Here is a 22,672-nt window from a genome sequence, read left to right as displayed (position 1 = left end):
TTGACCCAAATGAAAATTTGATAGTGCTGCCAACTGAACCTTAATTGTGGCAGCAGGAGATCCCTGGTGAAAAATTTCAGTCAAAAATTCTAAAACCACTGGAACTGATGTGGTGTAAGGGTCAACATTCCTTCCTTCAGCCCAGATAGAAAACCTTCTCCGTTTGCTAGTGTATAACTTTCTAGTGGAGGGTTTATGAGAAGATGTGAGAATGTGGGTCACAGCAGGTGAAAAATCATGAAGCCTGACTAGGGATGGAACTGGAGCAGCCATGTTGTCAAACTGAGGGTGTGGAGGCTGGAGTGAAGAGAGCCTGACATATGCATCAAGAGATCTGCCACTGGGTCCAGAGTCCATGGATCGTCTAGAAGATGAGGCCTGAGAAAGGGGAACCAAATCTGATGGGGCCAGTAAGGAGTGATGAGAATCAATTTGCTTCCCAACAGTTTCGCTTTCTGAATCACCTTGGATATGAGAGGAAAGGGGGGAAAGGCATAAAGGAGGCCCAGGGGCCAATTGTGAACAAGTGCATCTCTCGGTGACTCCCCTGGAGGAGGGATAAGGGAAAAGTAGCTGCTCATCTGGAGTTGATTGGACTGGCAAAAAGGTCACAGCAAGACTGTCCCCATTTGTGGAAGATCTGTTCTGCTATTTCCTGCTTCAGAGACCACTCGTGAGGCATCAAGATTGCCAGGCTGAGTTTGTCAGCTATCACGTTGGTTGTCCCTGGGATGTGCATTGCCACTAGAAAGCGCTGGGAAGATATCGCTCATTTCCAAACCCAAATAGCCTCCCAACAAAGGGGGTAAGATCTGGTTCCACCTTGTTTGTTGAGATACCATACCACTAACATGTTGTCTGATTGGATTGCTATTGTCCCAAGAGGAAGAAGATCGTGAAGTGCTTGCAATGCCAAAAGCACCACCCTCATCTCTAGGATATTGATATGCAGGTGAGTCTCATGATCTTGCCATGTGACTTGGACAGTCCTGCCTTGATAATGCCCCCCCCCCTATCTGTGAGGCATCTGTGGTCACAGTAGCAATGGGCTGGTGAGGAAGGAATGGAGTGCCTGTCATTAGTTGGTTGGGTTGAATCCACCAATAGAGGTCCTTTTTGCAAGACTCTGTTAATAAGATGTGATGGGAATAGAGGCAGTTGTTGAAAGGACCACTGGGATAATAAAAGCCATTGAAGAATTTGCATATGCAATCTGGTAAGGATGACTAGCATTATGGTGGAGGCCATGGTCCCTAAGAGTTTCAGCACTGTCTTTGCCTTGACTTTTTGAAGGGGAAGTAGACGAAGAACTTGTATGAGGTTCTGTGCTCTTTCTGCAGGAAGACGAGCTAACATGGTGACTGTATCTATTTCTGGGTGATAAGATAGACTTTTCCCAATTTATAGTAATCCCGAACTGGGCACAAAGTTGGATAGTGGACTCTCTGGTTTGAAGGAGTAGATGCCTGGTGGGGGCGATCAGCAGCTAGTCATCCAGGTACGGCAATACTTGGAATCCTAGACATCTCAGGTGAGCTGTCACTACTGCCATACATTTGGTGAACACCCTGGGAGCTGTGGAGAGACCAAAGGGCAGGGCACAAAACTGTTAGTGACTGGCTCCCAGCTGGAAGCATAAGTGGCTCCTCAATGCTCTGTCCATTTTTATATGGTAGTACGCATCTTGGAGGTCTGTTGAGCACATCCAAGTGTCTTTCCCTAACAGAGGAAGTATAGACTGCAGTGTTACCATCCAGAACTTGTCCTTCTTTATGGATTCATTTAGTTTGCTGAGGTCCAAGATGGGCCACCAGTCCCCTGTACATTTCGGCACTAAAAATAATCTGGAGTAAGTTCCAATTTGGGGTGGGGGGGGTGGGAGGATGACACAATGGTTAAGGTGCTTACCTTAAAGACACAAAGTACAGAGTTTGATTCTCACATGGGGTAACTAGTTAGGCTTCAAATGGCCCAAAAGGGCAGTTAGCCTAGTACTAATCTATGAACCTATAAATCCTACCTGGCCTGCTGGGACGGTTTGGATGACTCTGTTTGTGAGCAACTTGTTCACTTCTACAGTTGCTTGATCCCTGTGATTGGGTGGAACATCCGGGGTCCTCTTGGGAATGTGAGGTGGAAGAGAAAAGGGTATGGAATAACCTCTGGTGATAATTCTTTGTACCCATTTGTCTTGGGTGATGTTTAGCCAGGCTTCTTGATACAAAGAAATGTGACCCCCGACTGGCTCCAGAGAAGCACAGCCAGGCCCCACATCAGGAATGCTAATAGGAACGGCCTTGAAACGAATCACAGCTTCCCTGGTTTTGTGGTCCACTCCTGCCTCTAGGGCGATGTCTACCATTTGCTCCTCCACCTCTGCCTTTGAAGGAGGAGTCATCCTGTGCATCTGGAAAAATGCTCTAGGACTTCTTGAACCACATCTTACCAACTCTCTGACCCTTTGGGTATGGTCTAGAGGGGACAGTAAAATGTACTCCCATGGCAGACAGAGTTTTTCCCTCTTGCTCGCACCTGGTGAGTGTGTCTTTTACCTTATTGCCAAACAAGGAAGAACCATCAAAGGGGGCATTGGTAAAGGTAGACTTGAATAGCTCCACAACATTACACAAGTGCATCCAGGAGTGCCTCCTAAGGGAAACCCCTGAAACTGATGCCCTGCTCACTCCATTGGCTGCATAAAAAATCAGCCTCATGGAGGAGTTAACAATGGAATTCAAGGTGGACAACTGAGCAGACACCTTATCAGGGACTCCTTCAGTAGATGTACCTTGTAAAGTCTCTCCCAACTCCTTAAGGAGATCTCCCTGAAGCCTTGTAAAAATGTGTTAGGTAGTTCAGCGATCTGAGTGTGAATGCTGCTGACAAAAAGCTACACTTCCCGTATCTATCCATTGTTTGAAACTCCTTGTTTGGTGGATGAACAGATGGAGAAGTCTCCGCTAGTTCTTTCTTAGTGTCAGCCGCCACCACCATGGCATCTACAGGCACACCCTTGGATAAAAATTCCTTCTCTTTGGGAGCAGACAAACATTTCTTGGGTCTCCTGGGAAATGGCTCTATGGCATCAGGAGTCTCCCTGTTCCGACTAACAAGGTCTAAAAGCTCATTGAAAGGTGGAGACACCCAAGAGGCTGAAGGTTGAGACCCAAAAGCCTTCAGGTACACAGACTCCTCATCAGAAGGGGTAATAGTGAGCCAGCCACACCTCTGCTTAAGGATCTCCAAGATGTCTACAAAGGAGACATCATCAGAGGACGACTTGGGAGACCCTTCTGAGTCCTTGAGGTCAGTGTCGGAGGTAAGGGACTCATCCTGGGAGTCTACATGCTTCCTCTTGCATGTCCTCTTCCGAGGGGGCTCCTCAGAAGGATATTCCGGGGAGACCTTGGAAGAGTGGGGGCCACCAACCGGGGGCTCCTGAGGCTGTGGGTCACTGCTGTCGAGAGAGGGCATAGGTGCTGAGACAGAGATTGATGCCCAAAGGGGAAGAGTGTTGGTACCCCTGGGTGGAGCTGATGAGTGGGACATCACACTCCGCATCATCTCGAAGGCAGACCTCTCCAGCTCCAAAGACCTCCTTGGCTCCGAGGAGACAGACAAAGTTATCGGCTCCAGAGCCATCGACTCTGAGATAGATGTAGGATCCAAGCTCACCCTAGCTGAAGCACCGATGGGGAGACTTGGAACCAAAGAGGTCTGGGTCCAAGTGTCCCTGTCGGGGCCGACTGGGGAACTTATGCCCCTAGACACCACAGATGGCACCAAAGGTGTCGGAGCAGAACTTGGCTTCAAGACAGCCTTGGGAGGGAGCTGGAATGGAGGGTTTCACAACCTGCGATACCAAACACTCCAGCTCTGAAAGCCTGGCACAGCTCAGAGGAAGAACCACAACAGGGGGAATGGACTCAGGTGGCTCCAGGACTGACTGGGTCAGAGCCAACAGCATTTTTGGCAAGGCAGATGACTTCAGGAGTCTCAGCACTACTCTCTTCACATCATCTTCTGATAGGCTCCTGGAAGATCTGTAAGACAGTGTGGGAGATCTGGACCTCTGTAAGATAGGGTACCTTAAAGTTGGAGAAACAGGAAAAGGATCTGTGGACTGGCTCCGACGTTTGCTATCAATAGTTATCTCCAAAATGCATGGGGACGAAACTGAAGTCACAATACCAACAACCTCGATCAGCTCCGAGATCAGTGGAGCCAAGGAGGTAGAAGTCTTGTCCTGTTTAGAAAGTTTAGGAGGCAGTTCTGAAGCACTGGATGGTGCCAGGGAATGCCTCTTGGTAGATTTAGTCTTGTCTTTTTTTGGATGAATGGTATTTCGAGGAAGAAGACGAACTGGCCAAGTCTTCCTCGAAAAAATGCTTGGGGAGACCTTTCAAAATTAGCTTGTTCTTCCACTCCTGTAGAACTCTGGAGCTGAAGGAATGGCAAAACAAACAGGTTTCCTGCAGATGGATGGCTCAGAGGCAATACACACAATTACTATGGCCATCCATAATTGACATTTTCTGGTATCATTTTACACATTTCTTAAACCCCGAGGGTTTATGGTCTTTTGCCTCTTTAGACATGCTAACCAGAGACGCAGAAAAAACACAACCCAAACACCACAAGGACTAGGTCCTCTAACTTAAAAGGGCCTAGCCCTGAGAGAGAAAAAAGGGCAGAGAACTAGGTCCTCTAACTTAAATGGACCTAGGTGGAGAGAAAGACTAGAAGGTCAGAAACTACTATCTAGACAACACATACACTAATACGGGCTATGAAAATGACCAAACTGACAGTGAAAACTATGATCAAACACTAAGTCATAGAACAAGAAAGGTTGAAAATATCAAAAGACCCTTAACACCAACTGAATAACTAGATATCCAGATAAATATCCAAGAAGGAAAGTCTAAATACTAATTCTGTAACACTAATCAACACTGCACATGAAAAACAAGGTAAATTGGGTGCAAAAGCTCACCTTAACTGGAAACACTAAATATCTAAGAAATAACTATTTAAATTCCAAACTCTCTACAATAATAAGTGCTGCAAATATCAAATAAGCGCAAATGTGCACAATAAATAAAAAAAGACTGGCACACAGGATACCAATGAGAAAAACAAGAACAACAGCCAACCAGTTCTCAACAATAAAGAATCTAAAGTCAAGAAAAACACTTCAACAAGTCTGAAACTACTTGAAATACTATTAAACACTATCAAAAGCTATAAGAATTGTAACTTTAAGCTGTAATACACTAAAAATAGAAAAAAGTGTTAAACTTTGCCACAGCCAAGAAGAAGCACATCTGAACTCGTAGACGGGGCAAACGAGATCTGAGGATTGTATTGGTGCACCATGGGATACCTACCTAGCCAGGAGCCAACTAGAAGACTTTGAGCTTTGTAATAGGCTGAGTCGGAGCCAAGGATCGGCTCCAAACCCATGTGTAAGAATGAAGACGAGATAGGACTACAGAACTTCATGAGACTCATTCCAGTAACCTAGGAGAATGACTGATAACATCAAGAACTGTTTAACAAAATATCCATTCAGTTAAAATTGAACATTACTGTAAACATTGCATTCAAGTCCTGAAACATAAAGAAGTTCAAAACCTAACTCCCCTTTTACACTTTAGCACACAAGTGTTGCAAACAGACAACTAGAAAACAAAACTCAGTGTTCAGGGAATTAATACATTAGAACAGACCACAACAATATGGTTTACAATGGAGACTAAAAGATACTTTGCACAGACTGATGTTGATATTCATTGACTATGATATTTTACTGCATTAATTGTAAATACAGCAGCACAGATATTTAGAGCAGTTTCAGCATATAATTAATATATTTGTCCTAATAACAGCAAGCAGTAAAAACAAAATAATCAGTTTTATCATAACAAATATTAATCTCAGTCTTACGTGCTTGCTTACATACATCATCGTTCAACAATATGTTTCTAACTCAAGCTGAATAGTCACCTCCCCCACATCTTTATTTGGCTTTGTTATTCAAATGTTTTTCCTGTGTGATAGAACAAACAATAATTGCTTCTCTTCTTTTGCTAAGTTACTGTGCTGATATCCATTGTTTTGAAATATTGTTATATATTACACTCAAAAACTTTTCAAAATATGGAATTGTTTGATTTAATAGAGGACTGAATGTACTTCTTTCTAGTGTTTAATATACTTGCTGATTCACGATGTTTGTTTCATACATTGAACATTAGAGATAAATTAAGTTTGCAAGCAAAAAGTTTCAGTGACAGTGAAGTTAAGTTGGAAAAGTAAATCCTTTCAAAACCAGTATGAAATACATTTTCTCTGATCTCTAAATTACAGTAATTATAAATTCTGTATGTCTTGAAGTTTTTACTATAAATGAATCAATCATCGTGGATGACTTTTATCCTGAAATCAATAACTGTCCCTCCTTTGGTTGATGTTCTGGGCTGAATGTTTCCCTGTTCATTGCAAATTCATATTGTACACAGTCAGCAGGCTTTATGCACCAGCAAAACCAGCAGTCGCAGCACAGCAAGTTATCTTATTTTGATATTTTGTTACTTCCTTATCAAACTAACAATAACAACAAGCTTGTCTATTTAATACACTAAGTATGTAATAATAACTCTTAGAATGAAGAGTCCTAAGGATTGGCACTATTTTTTCTCCTTTAGCATTTAAAGATATCTCTGGTTCTCTCTATGTATCTCACCCGACATCTGCAGCAATTGGAGAGACCCCAAAAGTTCCTCACCAAAAGGATAAAGGGACTCCAAAATCTACCATATGCTGCCAGATTGAAGAAACTCCAGCTCTATTCAGTCGCATACCCTTTGCTCAGAGATGACATGTGCCTGACATACAAGGCCATGTCCAACCTGGAATTAATGGACATGCTCCACCTCAAAAAATCCAAATCCACCAAAACCACTAGAGCAAGCGACTTAAACCTTAGCACGGATATAAATAGGACATGCTGGAGGGATAGATTTATCACTCAGAGACTCCCTATGCTGTGGAATAAAATCCCGGTCCATGTGAGGCAGAGCACCTCGCTGGCTCTGTTCAAGAGAAATCTTGACCTGTGGATGGGAGATCATAGGTTTACCCTGGGAATCATCTCTGTGTCACTGCTGGACAGAGGCACAACAAACTAATGGGTACAGTATTTTTTCATATAAGGGGTGGCGTAAGCCACAGAACTTTGGGCTAGGCTTATAAATGCCTTAGGGCAGATAGCCTAGTATAAACCTATGAACCTATGAACCTATGGTTGTAGTGACAGCGTTTTGTCAAGTATCAGGCTTTATAATTTCATTAAATGCTTTACCACTGACATAGTGCCTTTGACTTAGTTAAATCCTATTAATGGGAATTCTGTTCACTAAAACTAACATAATAGACAGCATTAGACATCCACAGTACCTGTGGCTTTGTGGTCTCCTGATCATCCTTGATTGTGTGGGGACCCCACAAAAGCTGCTACTGGTTGGAGAAGATGATTGCACACCTTATCTTAAACAGGGTTGTGATCTGACTCTGCTAGGATAAAGCCAATAATCAGTGAATGAACATGAGCAAAGTAACTTATAGAGCTGGCAGCTGGGAATGACTGATCTAAAGTTCTTACCTGGATTTTGAGAGCAGATGTTCCTGATCCTCAGAGATGGCTTTCTCTTTCAGGGAGTTTTATAAATAATTTCAGGACACCAGATACTATAAGTCTTAACTTATTTTCCCAAGAATTCTGGGCAAAGTCAAAAATAATGGCAGAATAAAGGCTCAAAAGGTTTACTATCATTTTGTCGATCACAACTTGTGCGATTTTTATTTGTGTGAAAATGTTGATTTGCACTATGTAAACACAAATACCACAATGTCAAACCATACAATAGCGAATGCAATACAGCATTTGCTGTTGTAAGGTTCGACATTGCGGTTCAGATCACACTATAGTGGGGATCAGGAAATGTACCCTTTCCCTCACTATAGTGCGATCCCAGAGTTTGTATATTAAAGTAGCAGGGGGTGTAGAGGGGGCACAGCCCCCCACATGGGGGGTGCAGGGTGGCTTGCTCCTCTGCAAACATGTTATTTCCTGTGCAAAGCATAGTAATGTTGTTCCCGGAAGTGTGGTGACTCTTCGAAAATGTCGAAGTCGACATTTGCAGTCACCAAACTTCAACTTTATTTCTGTTTGTTCTTTTGATTTTCGCAGTTGTGGTTTGACATAACCGCTATTCGCTGTTGTGTTGATAGTAAACCGGTTCAAAATCATGAATACTTTTAAAGATATTACTCTAATTCATTTAAAAAGTTAATAACATAACATCTTTTGTATCATCATGCATATACCTACTAAGCAATACATTTAAGACTCTAATTTTTGGTATTATTGACTGTCCATATCAAAAACTTTACAGGGAACATGGCAAAAATATGAGGCAAAATTGGGGATATTGCATGAAATCAGGGAAAATAACAGGTATGCACTCTTGTCAATGAGGTGAATAAAAGTGACTAACCCCTGCTGCTATCTGATGACTGCTAAACAACAATCACATATCTGGTGAGACAGCACTAGTGTCACACCAAGTATTGTTATTTGAAGTAATCAGTGTAAAACTAGTGTGGCTATGGTGTGTGTGTGTGTGTGTGTGTGTGTGTGTGTGTGTGTGTGTGTGTGTGTGTGTGTGTGTGTGTAAGGATTGCAAAGTAAGAGTAACAGGCTGCCTATCATTTCTTTCACTTTAAATCACAAGCATCATCACCATTGTCATCATCCTTGTGTGTGTGAGGGGGCAGTGTATTTAACAGTAACAAGTTGGCCATAATTTCTTTTACTTAACACAGAGATAGAACTTGCATGATAGGTGACTGTGTTTGCTTGGCAGAAGGATATGTGTGAAAGCAACTGCTCATCACCATGGTGGCATGATAGGTAGCATTGCCATTTCACAGTGTTTTGCCCTTGGGGAGTTCCTGGCTGTAACGTTTTCATGTGTGGAGCCTGCTTACCCTCCCTGTTACTGTATGCTTTTATCTGTTATGACTGGTTTCCTCCAACAGCCGAAACACATGCTGTCATTGAACTAGCATTCTCTAGCATCTCTTAAGGTGAGAATGCAACATGTATGTGTGTGTTTGTGCATCTTGTAACAGACCTGGCTTGTCAGGGATATTATCTTTCTGTGTTTGCGTGGAGGCTTGTCAGGGATATTGTCTCTGTGTGTTTGTGTGAAGATGTGTGTGTACAAAATATGACCAGTTTTGATCTGTGGACATAAGAAATAATGCTTGGTGCATACATAACTAATCTGGGAAGTTGTAAAACATGTAGTTAACTAATTATCTTTCAAAAATAAGGCATAAAATGCATCACAGAACATCCAGACCTTTAGAGCTCTTATGATTTGGTGGCAGTCACATCCTAGATTGTATATATGGATTTTGACATGGACTTAAAGATTGATTTTTCCCCTCAACAGCACCCATTCTAAACCCGGCCCTGCTGAGAGGTGTGTGCAGAAGGTTGTGTGAGCTGGGGATGGTCTGGTCATTATGTCTACATGTGTAGTAAATCAATATAGCTTGTGTCGGGGCTGAGGGAAGTGCACTTATTATTTTTTTACTTCTATCACAGACCTTAGAGTTGTGGAAAGAAGGCCAGTATAGCTTATGTAGGGGCAGTGTACAGTCTAGGAGGAAATAGTTAAAATTCATTACTGTGACCATTATTTTTTACTTTTCTCACCATCAAACATCAGATACATATACAGTGGATGCCTTTTGGCGGTAGGGTAAGGAGGCATGCTATAATATGTCTGATAGTAGTCACTTGAAATAAATGAATGTGGCCTTTGTTCCTTTACTTTAGTCCCAATTTACCATGAGAGGGATGAACATATGGTGATGGTAATGGCCTTTATTTTGAGAGGGACAGGAAGTAAAACAGTATTCTCATATAGAATCTATATATCTTTTTAAACATTGTTTTTTCTGAATGTAGTGAGGGCTGTGGCTGTTATTTCTTCCTTGAATGGAAAAATAAGACAATTTTCTTATGCATGACTTTTTATTCAGGTCACCGTAGAATTTAAAAACTAGGAAAATGCTCTAAACTATACCTCAGAATATCTACGGGCCCTGGTATCCCTCAAACCCCTACTTAATTAAGTTATTTCATACATTATTTTAAGTTATTTTGAAAAGTGATGTTGAATTACTTTCCTTTGTCATATCTTTGTTCAGACAAACACTGGATTAAAGTGTAATTTAAAAAAAAACTTTAAAATGCATTTCAAAGCATCTAGAAAGCCATGGCATCTGAAGAAGCTGGCAAGTAAAGCAAAATATGAGAAAAAGAAGAAAAACTTAATCTGCATGATGTAGGGAGCTGAGGATTGGAGAAAACAAGAAGGAGCACTGGATGATGTGTGTTTATGGGGGGATGAAAAAATAGATAGTGGAGAGGTGCCATGGAGCCCTTCGTCTAGGTCACCATTTCACCCAAAGCCATACCTGCACATAAGGTTTTTGTAGTATAGCATCAATGCAACTAAATGACGGTCACTGTGAATGTCCCTGTTTGAGGTGGGTCAACATGATGTGGTACACAGGCCTGTCATAATGTTAAGGCATCATAGCTACATTTCAGTCATACTACTAAAACCCCAGACCATGAAGTAAAATGTTGATTACAAAGGATGACAGTGACAGGGTGATACTTAGACTGGAAGTGTCCAGTGGTCCCTCCCACTTGACATTAGCTGGGGGACCCCCAAATGCTAACACTGCACTGTATGTGTCTGACAGCAATGATCTAAAGTACATTACTCTAGATTTCATTTTTTTTAATCAACAATTAGACATCTGAGGTTTTCACAGTCAGTAAAGTGGCTGCAATTGTTAGGCACAGAGGCAGACTGCGGATGAAACTGACTGACCTCTGATGTCATATAATTAGACTTAAGCAGTGTTCCAGCCAGCTTGGCAGGATTAGTGTGTGTTTGAGTGCAAAAAGCTGCAACAAATTAATTGGGAATACCAGACTGAGAAAAAAAATGACTTCAGCTGTGTTATAACAGTGGTATTTTGTTTTGATTTATGATTTCAAGGTACATTCATAGTTACTGACCTTTAGTTGCATTGCGGTTACATTATATCAACCCTGTGTAGAGGTCCAGGTTTAGAGCTTTAGGTTAGTGATCAACACTCATGTGATGCTGACTGTCCTTGAACTGAAATAAATTTCAAGCAACATTAGTCCATGGTCAGTCTGGAATTCTGTGAAGTATCACTACATCTTAGCAGCTACATTTTGGTAGATGTTACAAAAGTAAAAGTTGCTCATCATCAGGTCAATGTTTTTGGAAATTCTTGGGCATGTCAAAAATTGTAACTCTGAGTCATTTTCAGTATTATAAGTACAATGAACTTAGGAGCATTTGAGCTCAGCTGTGCCACTGGTTTGACTCCAGCTTATTATTCTGACTTATACATGGGAGAAAGGGCCTTTTTTAGAGCTAGAGTTACCTTTAACTGAGAATAATAAAGTAAGGAGTATGGAAGGTTGCTCTTTTTCCTTTGGCTTTCATGTGTTATCATTGTATGAAAGTCATTTACATGATAGTAGGGTACATGTGTTTATATTACTTGTATGCTTAAGGAATTTGTTTGACCTAGGTCAGACATTTTGTGTTTATACTGGTTTCATGGTATTAAAGTGGAACCTATTCACCTACCTCATGTCTGAAATGAACTTCTTTCTCAAAGTAGTACTGGCATGTGCTGAGCACAGGAAGAATGCTTAGCATGATCAATAGTATATGACCACTTATTTATGCAAACCTGTAACCATGTTCAAAGTTAATTCAGTCATCAGAGCCATAACTAGAGCAGGGCAAAGACAGCAGCTATGTTGGGTGCAATCAGCAGTTGCTGATGAGGCATGAGTGCAGTACTGGCATTTGTTTAAGAAGCCTCTGGTGATATTGCAGCTTCCTAAATGAATGCTGATACTGCATAGAAACTTAACAAGGTCCTATCTGCTTGAGTTGGTGGTTGCTTGGGTGGATCTAAAAGATCCCTCGTCACCCATTGAAAAGAGTAGGGGAAAGTTCCCAGATGCCCTGGTCAAATCTCTCTGATTAGTATAAATGCCACCTCTGGCCTCCCTTGAAAAGAGGTGACTAGGGATTAATCCGTTCAACAAAGGATACAAAAATGTTTTAGGAACTGCAGCATAAGCACCTTTTTACAGTGTGCTGCAGTTCAGTGTCAAGTTTTAGGAGGAAGACCTGATTTATTTTCGGTTCGCAGGTTCAGGGAGACATTTTTTTCTTGGTCCTCAACTTCAAGTTGAGTGAAGACTAGATGACCTAGCTATGAAGCTCTGCTGTTGTAATGTAGTGCCATTTCATTTCAGATAGCTCTGCCCTTTCAGCTGCTTGTTGCAGCCCCCTCTTCCTTTAAAGTCAGCAGCTGTCACTGTTTATGGATGGACTACTTCTTGTATCATTCTCTGGTACTGCACTCTTTTTTATTTTTGCTGATCTTTACAGGGTTGACTGATATTTCAGTTTTTCTTCCTTGTACTTATACCGTTTCTTACTAAATTGTCTGCTTTATATTGTTGTTTGCACTTTTACTGGTCTTGCTGAGTTTATTGTTGCTTAATAATTGCTGTTATTTAATAGTAAGATATGTTGAACAATTCCTTGCCATTGAAATGTTGCATGTTGTTGAAACAATTTGCTTTTGCACTGTTCACAGTAATTATTACTGTCTTTTGCACTTTTTTATTTTCTGAAGCACACGCATACATGTGTGTGTGTGTGCATGTGTGCTTGCATGTGTGCGTGTGCATGCGTGTATTTGCTCTTACTAACATATCTGCTGTTTAATTGCTTTTCACTGTTTGGTTGCATTGTTTTGCTTGCTCGCTGTTTTATACCTAAGTTGTTCTTACTGTAAGATTTCTGTTGCTAAACCATTGCTTGCTGAATTGTTATTAGTAGACTGTTTTCGTTTTTTGACTTTGCTTGCTGTTAAACTACTTTTGGCTCTTAAAGTTTTTTTTTTAAGTTGATTCCTTGCTCTCATGTATTTTGCTAGATTGCTCACATTTAGCATTAACTACTTCATCATCAATTGGATGGGAAATCAGAAATTCACCCCTGGTCTGGTGCCCATATCTCTGACAGATAGAGGCAGTCATTAAACTATGGCCTAACTAATATAAACCACATTAAATAACATCCAAGATGCAATAACTTGTGGCACACTTGTCACTTACATGGCTAGGCTTATAAAGACCCTAGTGGTCATTAGGCTAGTATAAACCTATGAACATATGAACACCTTCCAGTGAAGACCGGTACTTTTCAACGGCTTTAGCTCAGTTATAGAATTACTGCTACTATCTTGCCCCCTCCTGAAATAACCAAATTACCAGCCTCATTTGGAGGTGTGGGCACTGTCTGGGTCTCCCCAGCCTCATTTGGAGGTGTGGGTACTGTCTGGGTCTCCCCAGCTTCATTTGGAGGTGTGGGCACTGTCTGCATCTCCTCCCCATTGCTGCTTTCCCTACATGCTTGACTCCATACTTGGCTGCATTAACTACATGTACAGAAGGTACTGTATTATAAGAATCATTGCCTATTAAAACTTTCACTAAAGTACTGTCAATCACTGCCACCTGCTTCTTCTCTTGTCACTCTTCCAGTCAAAATAAACTCTCACCAGTGCTGCCTGAAAAGGTGTCCCTTGAAAGGCCCTAACTGGTGTGGAGTGCCTAGAGAACTATTATTCCCTTTTAACTACTGAAGGCCTGATAACAGCTTTGCCTTGCACTGTATCTCTTCTTCTCTCAGCAATGGTCTCTTTCTCCTCCTGTGGGTTGAAGTACAGATGCTTGTAGCAATTTAATACAGTACTTGTTTCTAGATAACCCACCACTTTTGAAGTTCTATCCCTGCTTGCTGTGTCTTGTTATTTTTGTTACTCACCTTGTATTAGTGGACATTGGTACCATACATGCACCTTTAGTTAGACTTGTATATTTGTTTTTTTGTAGTGTAATGGCATGTCTGATACATTGTATCTTTTTATAACTTACTTAGAATTTCAGCCATGAATATTTTATGGATAGGTAAAACAAATATTGTTGAAACTTGGTATTTTATTTTATCATTATTTTAATGGAGTGATGACAGAGCTTTTATTTAGTTTAGAGACTTCTGAAGATGACAGCTAGGGAACAATTCACTTTCCATGGAGTCTGACATCAGTCAGTAATGGATTAGCCCTGAGGCATTAATTTCTCACTCTTAATACCACAAAGATATTGAATCTCCCTGTTATTCATTATATTCATTTTGTCAATTATTTCTGTCATTGCTGTGCTTTTTCTTTTTTTTTTTTTTTTTTTTTTTTGATTTTCGGTAAGAATGTCCAAAGCAAGTGCAACAATCTCAAGAAGACTGATACAGCAGGCAAAAAACAAATAATCTGTTTTGGTAATCTATGTACTTGCCAGGAAATAAGCAAGTAATATATAAAATAAAAAGACTTAATTTTCTAATGTAATTTTCTGAAATATAGTTCTTTAGACGCTCAGTCAGAGTGTACTCCAGTGATTGCATTAGTGACTGAAACTGCCATGTAAGATAAAAATGGGCTGTTATGAATGACAGTTTGTAAAAAAATGGGACCTGAGCTCCTAGTTAAGGGATGTATTATATGTCTGGTTGTTAAGAGCATGCTATATTATTTTTATTTATTTATTTATTTTACATTTGTTGACTGGGCTAGTCTTGCTGGATACATATCCATTTTCAGCAAAGACCCAGGGAGAAAAGCTCCTCGAAAGTACAGTACAATATTGTACTTAAAACAAAACAAAAACAACAAAAACAATTCAAAGTTTAACAGGTGAAAGTACAGTACAAAATTAAGGTATTTGATACATGAAAACTCAAATAGATGTAAGTAGATTAGAATATAAGGAAATATGTTCAGTTAGCAACACATTTGATTGTAGAATCTTATGTTAAGTATCTTTTGTTAACATAGTAGGCAGACTGAAATCCATATTTGGATATAGAAAGAGAGTCTAATCAATTAAAAGGCCTGTGAATAATTCTGGTTTTCATTAGGCAGTTAGTGTATACAGTAATTAAGACAGATAACTTAGTGAAAAAAAAAAGATATGAGAGGTTAGTCTGGGTTCAGACAGGTGCACAACCAATGTGATTTGAGGTAAGTTTTAAGCCTGATTTTAAATTGTGTTAGTGAAGATAGGGAGGTCAGGTTGCTGGGGAGAGAGTTCCAGGTTTTACCCACGGTATTAGTGAAGAGAGAGTCCCGTGCCTTATTGTAGGTTTTGCCTATTTGTACTAGAAGTTTATTAGATGAGCGTAGGGTCTTAAGGTTGCTGTAGGGGGTGATAAGGTTGGTAAGAATTGGTGTGTTGCTAGGCTGATACAGGATTTTATAGACAAATGTTAATTGTTTAAGTAGAAGTAGATTTGGTAACTCTAGCCAACCTAGTTTTATATAATTAATACAGTGATGGGTTCTGAATGTAGAGCCTGTCACAAATCTAGCAATATTGTTGTAGGAGACAGTCAGTTTGTTCATGTTGTTCTTTGAGAGGTTAGTATATATAGGGGAGGCATAGAGGAGGGTAGAGATTAAGAGGGTCTGGGCAATAGTAGATCTTGCTAGTGGGGTAAGAAAGGATTTGATTCTATAGAGGGAGCCTAGTTTTTTGTTGACTGTTTCTATGGTATTGTTAATGTGACTATCAAAGTTAAGGTTATTGTCAATTAGAACCCCTAGTAGTTTTGTGGTAGAGTCTGGAGATATGATGGTTCCATTGTTCGATGTGATGGTTAAGTGTAGAGGTGTGGCCCTGTGGGTGGGAGTAAAAAGTAGGAGTTTGTTTTTTTTGGGGGTTCAGGATGAGGCACTGATGTTGTAGCCATTCCTCAACTATGTTGAACACTTTTTGGGTGAGAGATTGAAGGACTGTTGGAGTTGGGGCTGAGCTTATTAATGTGGAGTCATCTGCATATTGTATTATGGAAGCTTGAGGAATAACAGTATGCAGGTCATTGATGAAAATAGAGAATAGTAGGGGTCCAAGTATAGAGCCTTGGGGGACACCTAGTGCAATTGGGAGATGGGAGATAAGTTGTTCTCCCACATAACTGCTTGTTGCCTATTGCTTAAGTAGGACTGAAACCATTGTATAGTGAGTGCATCAAGAGATAGGTTTTTCAGTATGTTTATGAGAAGTTGGTGGTTAACCATATCGAGGGCTTTAGATAGATCAATAAAGAGGGCTGCGGATAGGATGTTGTTATTGGGATTTTTGTTTATGCAGTCAGAGAAGGATAAGAGGGCAGTAGTAGTACTGTGAAATGGCCTGAAGCCGTGTTGGCAGTTAGCTAATAAGTTGTTATCTATTAGGTGTTTTAACAGTTGCTTATGAATGCATTTCTCCATGATTTTTGCCAGTGGAGATAGTATAGCAATAGGTCTGTAGTTGGATAGCTCCCTAGAGTTTCCACCCTTATGAAGGGGGATAATGTGTGCAATTTTCCAAATGGAAGTAATAGTACCCTCAGAGATTGTTCTGTTAATCAGAATGGAGATTGGGTAGGCTATGGCATTTGCAGCTTTTTGTAGATATTCTGCAGGAAGGAGATCTGCTGCAATGGCGGTAGGTTTGAGTTTACATAAAAGGGTATGGATAAGGGATGTAGGGACAGGTTTGAGATGAAATGGGGGAGGTAAGGTAGTATTAGAGGGTGACAGAAATGAGCTGTTAGGAGATAGTTGATTGGCAAGAGACTGAATGGTCTCAGTGAAGAATGTAAAGGTACTTGCGATTTGCTTTGGATTGTCCTGTTCAGTACCTACGGGGGGGGAGGGAGTGACAGTACGGCCTGGGTGTAAGAGTGTATTTATCCCTGCCCAAAATTTTTGTGGTTTGCTTTGCTGGGTATGTTGGAGTTGAATGTAGTAGTTTCTTTTGTCTGACAGTATTGCTTTTTTGTGTGTCATTTCTTAGCTGTCTGAACTTTATGTGATCTTCTGGGTTTTTAGTAGTATGCCACTTGGTCCAGACTTTATTTCTGAGGAGCATTTTTTGTTTTGTCTCTTTTGAGAGCCAGGGGGCAGATTTGTTCCTAGTTTTAATTGTCCTTTTTGGAGCATGGATGTCAAGAATACTTAGGAATTTAGTATTAAAGTAGTTTACTGCTTCCTCTAGAATTAAGTTTTTGAGGGGTGACCAGTTGCAAGCTTTAAGTTCATTTTGGAAAATATCAGGGTTAAAATTTTTATTAGTCCTTATTGTTCTATAGGTAATTGGATTTGGGATATCACTCTTAAGTCTGATTATGAAGGTGAGTGCATGGTCACTTATATCCTCAGGGAGAGTCCCTACTTTGTAACTTTGGTGATGTCTATTTATCAGAATCCAATCTAGGGTGCTTTCATTGTTATTGTGTTTATTGGTCCTTGTGGGGGAGCTTATAGTTTTAGTAAATCCATGTACGTTAAGATGGGTAGAGGGCTGTTCAGAAGTACAGCTTTTCCAGTTAATATTAAAGTCACCGAGTGCTATTGTTTCTTGGGGATAATTGGTTGATAGCTAATTTAGGATATTTTCTAGGATATTAGAGTTATTCCCTGGGGGGAGGTAGATAGCAATAATGTATATGGATTTATGATTATTGAGTTGAATTTTAGAGATAAGTATTTCTTCATTACTAGTTAGAGGGGGTTTAGAGTCAACAGAGGTCACTTGTAATCCGGATTTATATAGTATAGCTACTCCACCTCCCTTTTTAGCTATTCAGTCTTGTCTTAAGATGCTATATCCTGATGGAATAAATTTGTTGTCTTGTATAGATGGTTTGAGCCAAGTTTCAGTAAGACACAGGATATCAAATGCGTGTACATCCATGAGAGCATGTATTTGGGCAACCTTATTATTTATGCTCCTTATGTTAAGATGGGCTATCAATAGTGAGTTTGGAGGTCTGGTAAGGGATTGCGTGGCAGTGGGGGTTGTATTATGGGTCTCTCTAGACTCTATAAAATTTGGGCCTGGATTGGGATGGATATCTCCATCTATTATTGATTGGAGTTGATTGCTAAGTGTAAGTTGCTGATGTTTACATGTTAGGAACAGAGATTTTTTTAGCTATTGGCCTATAGTATCTGATGTGAGTTAGTCTGTGATATTTTGCTGATAGGTAGGCTATTGTACTGGGTATGTTTAAATGACTTTGAGTGTAAGCTAATGGTGTTGAGGAGGTTTGCTTTGTTGGGTAATAAAGGTTTATATGGTGAAGCTGTTCATAAAATGTAACTAGATAAAGTATAATAAGAGTAGGTATGAAGGGGGATAGAAGTAGGAGTTTCCGTTGTGGAGCAGTAGATAACAATGACATAGTGGCAGGGTTGTATATAGAGTAATGATAAGATAAGTAAGCTGGATTAATAGGTGAGTCTTGGGTGTGGAGGTTCTGGCCCTTTAAGGGGTGGGATGTTTTGACTGGTGGTTATTGAAGGGGGTGTGGTTTGTGTGAATAAATGTAGGAGCACTAGGGATGGGTGGGAATTGGGGGCAGGGTAGGGGAGCGGGATAGAGCCAGTGGAGGACCCCAGGAACAATCAGTGAAGTGCTCACTGCTGAGGTAAGGTGAAGATGTGAATGAAGGAGAGTGAGTAGATGTGAGAATAGAGGAGTGAGCAGGACTGGGATAGCAAAGGAAAGTACAAGCAATATGTATGAAATGTATATGTCAGAACAGTGAGATAGATTTATAGGGCAAATACTAGGAAAAGGATACTATCTAGTGGAAGAGGATAAAAGATACAATAAGCTTTCCTAGAGTGATTTCAGGTCTAGAAGTAGAGGAGGGGAACAGGACTCAGCAACTTAGATTACTTGTGGGTAATATGATAAGGTTTAGGAGAAAGGATTAGAGTAGAGTGAGTTTGCCTGCTGACCTGGCTAGGGAGCAGTCCTCAGTTACATGGCATTATATAATTCAAGTATAGTATTAACTACAGTAGTTATGACACATACTTTCTTGGTTCCTTGTGAGATAGAGGCTTAGGGAGAGGATTGGCTCTATTCTTTAGTTCAGGTAGAGACCAATCGTCTTAGCAGAAGGTTTAGATCTTGGCCTTCAGGCAGGGCAGATTCTCATTCACTAGTTCAGGGCAAGTAGGGTGGAGAGCTGGGTGAATAAAGGGAGAGAGAAGACAAAATGATAGGTAAACAGAGTGTTAGTAGCAGGCCAATTAGCTGTTACACAAAAATATCAGATTAAGTGGCAGTATCAACAAACGGACAGAATGTTAATGATGTGGCTGTTAAATAAACAAATGTCATTATTTGACTATAGTTAAATGCATTTACAAAACTTAGCACTGTAAAATAGTAGAATATAATCAATTCAATTACATTAGGTTCATAGAAGCATAACAAAGGTTGTGTAGGGCTTGACATACAAATACATTCTAAGCATTCACAATATTTAGGGGCTAGTTAGGTATCTCAGCATGGTTTAGCTGCAGTGTAAAAACAGTAAAAAAGCAGAAAAAAACTCCTTTAACGCTACTGAAACAGTATAGTTTCTGTTAATAGACTAAAAGGCAATGAACATTTATAACACTTAACCACAGTTTTAAAAACACAGAGCATTTAAGTGTACATAGGTCAGTTTATTACCACACAGCTTGCAACTTCTCATATAATAAGTGGCTATTAAAGTATAATAAATGTGCAGGTTCCTGTATAAACAGACTTGGTAGCAGTATTGCTAGTATATAGTGGCAATGTCTATGCTATTCATAGCTTTTACGGTCTAAGGTGAGCATGCATCCACTAAATACAGTCTGGATGAGCCAAAAACTCTAGTCCTCTACAGTAATTCTATTTGGTAGCCTTTTTTTTCTTTTCTTTTTCTTTTAAATCCACCCTCCCACCCTCCATTCGTACCATCACTAGCCTTCCCACCTTTAAAAAATCACTCCACTCTTACCTATCATCCACATGGGAACGCTCCTGCTCCTACCCCACATAATCTTTCTATACTCTCTACTGTATCCCACCTTTTGCTCTCTCTATCTCAGACAGTAACCTATTCCTTAATAGTTCCTATCCTCCTGAAAGCCTTATGCATCTATTTACTCACTTCCTTATCCTTGTGCCTATGATATAACTTGGTTTCAACTTTAATATGTTTTATACTTTGATTTTATTAATGCTTAACTTTACTCATTGTAACCACTGTACCTTGTGATGTCATGTACAATAATGTGGATGTAAATCTCTATAATATGTAATCTGCATGTAAATCTCTATAATATGTAATCTGTAATGGAGCTTTTCTCCCCAGGACTCCATTGAAAAAGGGTTCTCTTGGCCTAATGGACTATCCTGGTTAACCAACAGCAGATAAATAAATAAATAAATAAATAAATGTTGTGTTAGATTACTGCTACAGAATCTGTATGCAGCAATTACGGTCTGGCTACTGTTGTAATCAGTCTGGATACAAGGTGCGCTTGATAACTTTGGCGTTATCAGTTTAAATATATCGCACACAATAAAGGCTTGCTACTGGTACATAGACCAGAATGTAGGAAAATAAGCTGAGCTTATTAAATGTTGTGTTAGTTTACTGCTACAGAAACTATATGCAGTAATTAAGGACTGGCTGCTGTTGTAATCAGCCTGGATGCAAGGTGCACTTGATAGCTTTGGCGTTATCAGTTTAAATACATAGCACCCAGTAGAAAGGCTTGCTACCGGTCTATACAGTATAGATATAGGTAGCTTGATTACTTATTATTATCTTTTCCCTCTCAGAAATTCTTGCTTCTATTAAAATGCATTTGGGTATAATATGCAGATTATTGTAAGGATAAGGTGGTGCAATTGTCTTGCCTTTCCAGTTGTTTGGGTTTTGTTACTATTACAAGTTTATGACAAAAATGTTTACTATTCAGCTTCAGTATAAAGATGTAAATAGGAATCTTAACATTGCTCTCTTAAACGGAAGAAAATTTGTCTTGTTCTTCATTTATTAGTGTTATCTAGACTGTTTCATACATAATGGGAAATTGAAAATGTGGCAAACAGGGTTCACTTTCTTCATTCTGAATCAGTAATCTCATTTCTTACACTTTGGGGGGGTTCTACGTTACCAGGGAAGATATGTGCTGAGTTTTCCTGCCAGAAACCTCTTCATATGTCATTTCAAAGTTCTTGTATTGTATTATATTATAAGCATACTGCACTTATACAGGTATGCAAAATCTTGTTTCACATTTTGCTTCAGTTTGTAAATGACTGTTTTATACTTGGATGAATGTCATTTGGTGTGATGCATCAGTTAGCCTTGTCACCTCACAGCAAGAGGTTCTCTGGTTTGATTCTTGGCTGGGGTGCCTTCTGTGTGGAGTCTGCATGTCTTCCCTGCAGTCACATGGGTTTCCTCCGGGTGCTCCAGTTTCCTCCCACATTCCAAAGACATGCAGTAGGTGGAATGGACACTCTAAATTGGCCATTGGTGAGTGTGTGTGTGTGTGTGTGTGTGTGTGTGTGTGTGTGTGTGTGTGTGTGTGTGTGTGTGTGTGTGTGTGTGTGTGTGTGTGTGTGTGTGTGTGTGTGTGTGTGTGTGTGTGTGTGTGTGTGAGTGAATGGTATGAATGAACTACCATGGCAGGGCTAGCCACCCAGCAGTGTAAACCTTGGCTCGAGATGATTGTCACTGTTGAAGTGACACCCTGACCCTATATACAAAATGGGAAAAAGGGGTTGAGGATTGATGGATGGAATGTCATTTGCAGAGTATTGGACCTTGCACATTTCTCAGTTATGATATACCTGAGTTGTCTATGGGTACTGTGTAATGATGCTATATGATATATATTGGGTATTGGAGGCGATGTTAACACTAACCATTGTTTGGTATTGAAAATTAGGCAGCCTGTGAATGCACAACATATTATGTGGCTGCCATTAGGTCAAGCTTTAAGCTACTGATTTTTTTTTTATTTCTTGAGTTATGTTATTTAGTTGATCATAATATGTTATTCCATTTTGTCAGGTAACATCCAGGTAGGTGTTTAGCTGTAAAGTCCTGGGGTTCGCTATAGTTTGCTGCTAACTGGCTAGACAAGTATTTATAATCTTATTTCATTTAGATTCTCATTAATACATTTAGTATGGATTGTACATTTTTCTTATGAGAAAATCTGATGCTCTTTTGTAAACTACACTAAATTTTGTGCTTGTGTATAACACTAACAACTAAACAGTAAGCAACTCATGCAATGTTTCTGTTTTTTCTGAACTGTTATAGGTAGTAAATGAACACACTTGGCATAAGTTTAAATATTTTTTTTAGCTAAGTTTATTTTATTTGTAGTAAATCATAACACACATATAAATGTAAATTCAAACAAATATTAAAATTCAAATCATCATAAATGTAACATTACATTAATAACATTACATTACAGAACCATAACATTAATGTCATTAAACAAATTACAACAAAATGCATTCTAATACAAATCTAATAACTACATGGACTAT

This window comes from Protopterus annectens, chromosome 12.part0 (genome assembly GCF_019279795.1).
Source record: "Protopterus annectens isolate FY-2018-M chromosome 12.part0, PAN1.0, whole genome shotgun sequence".
NCBI classification, from domain to species: Eukaryota; Metazoa; Chordata; order Ceratodontiformes; family Protopteridae; genus Protopterus; species Protopterus annectens.
Note: the sequence above shows the minus strand (reverse complement) of the source record.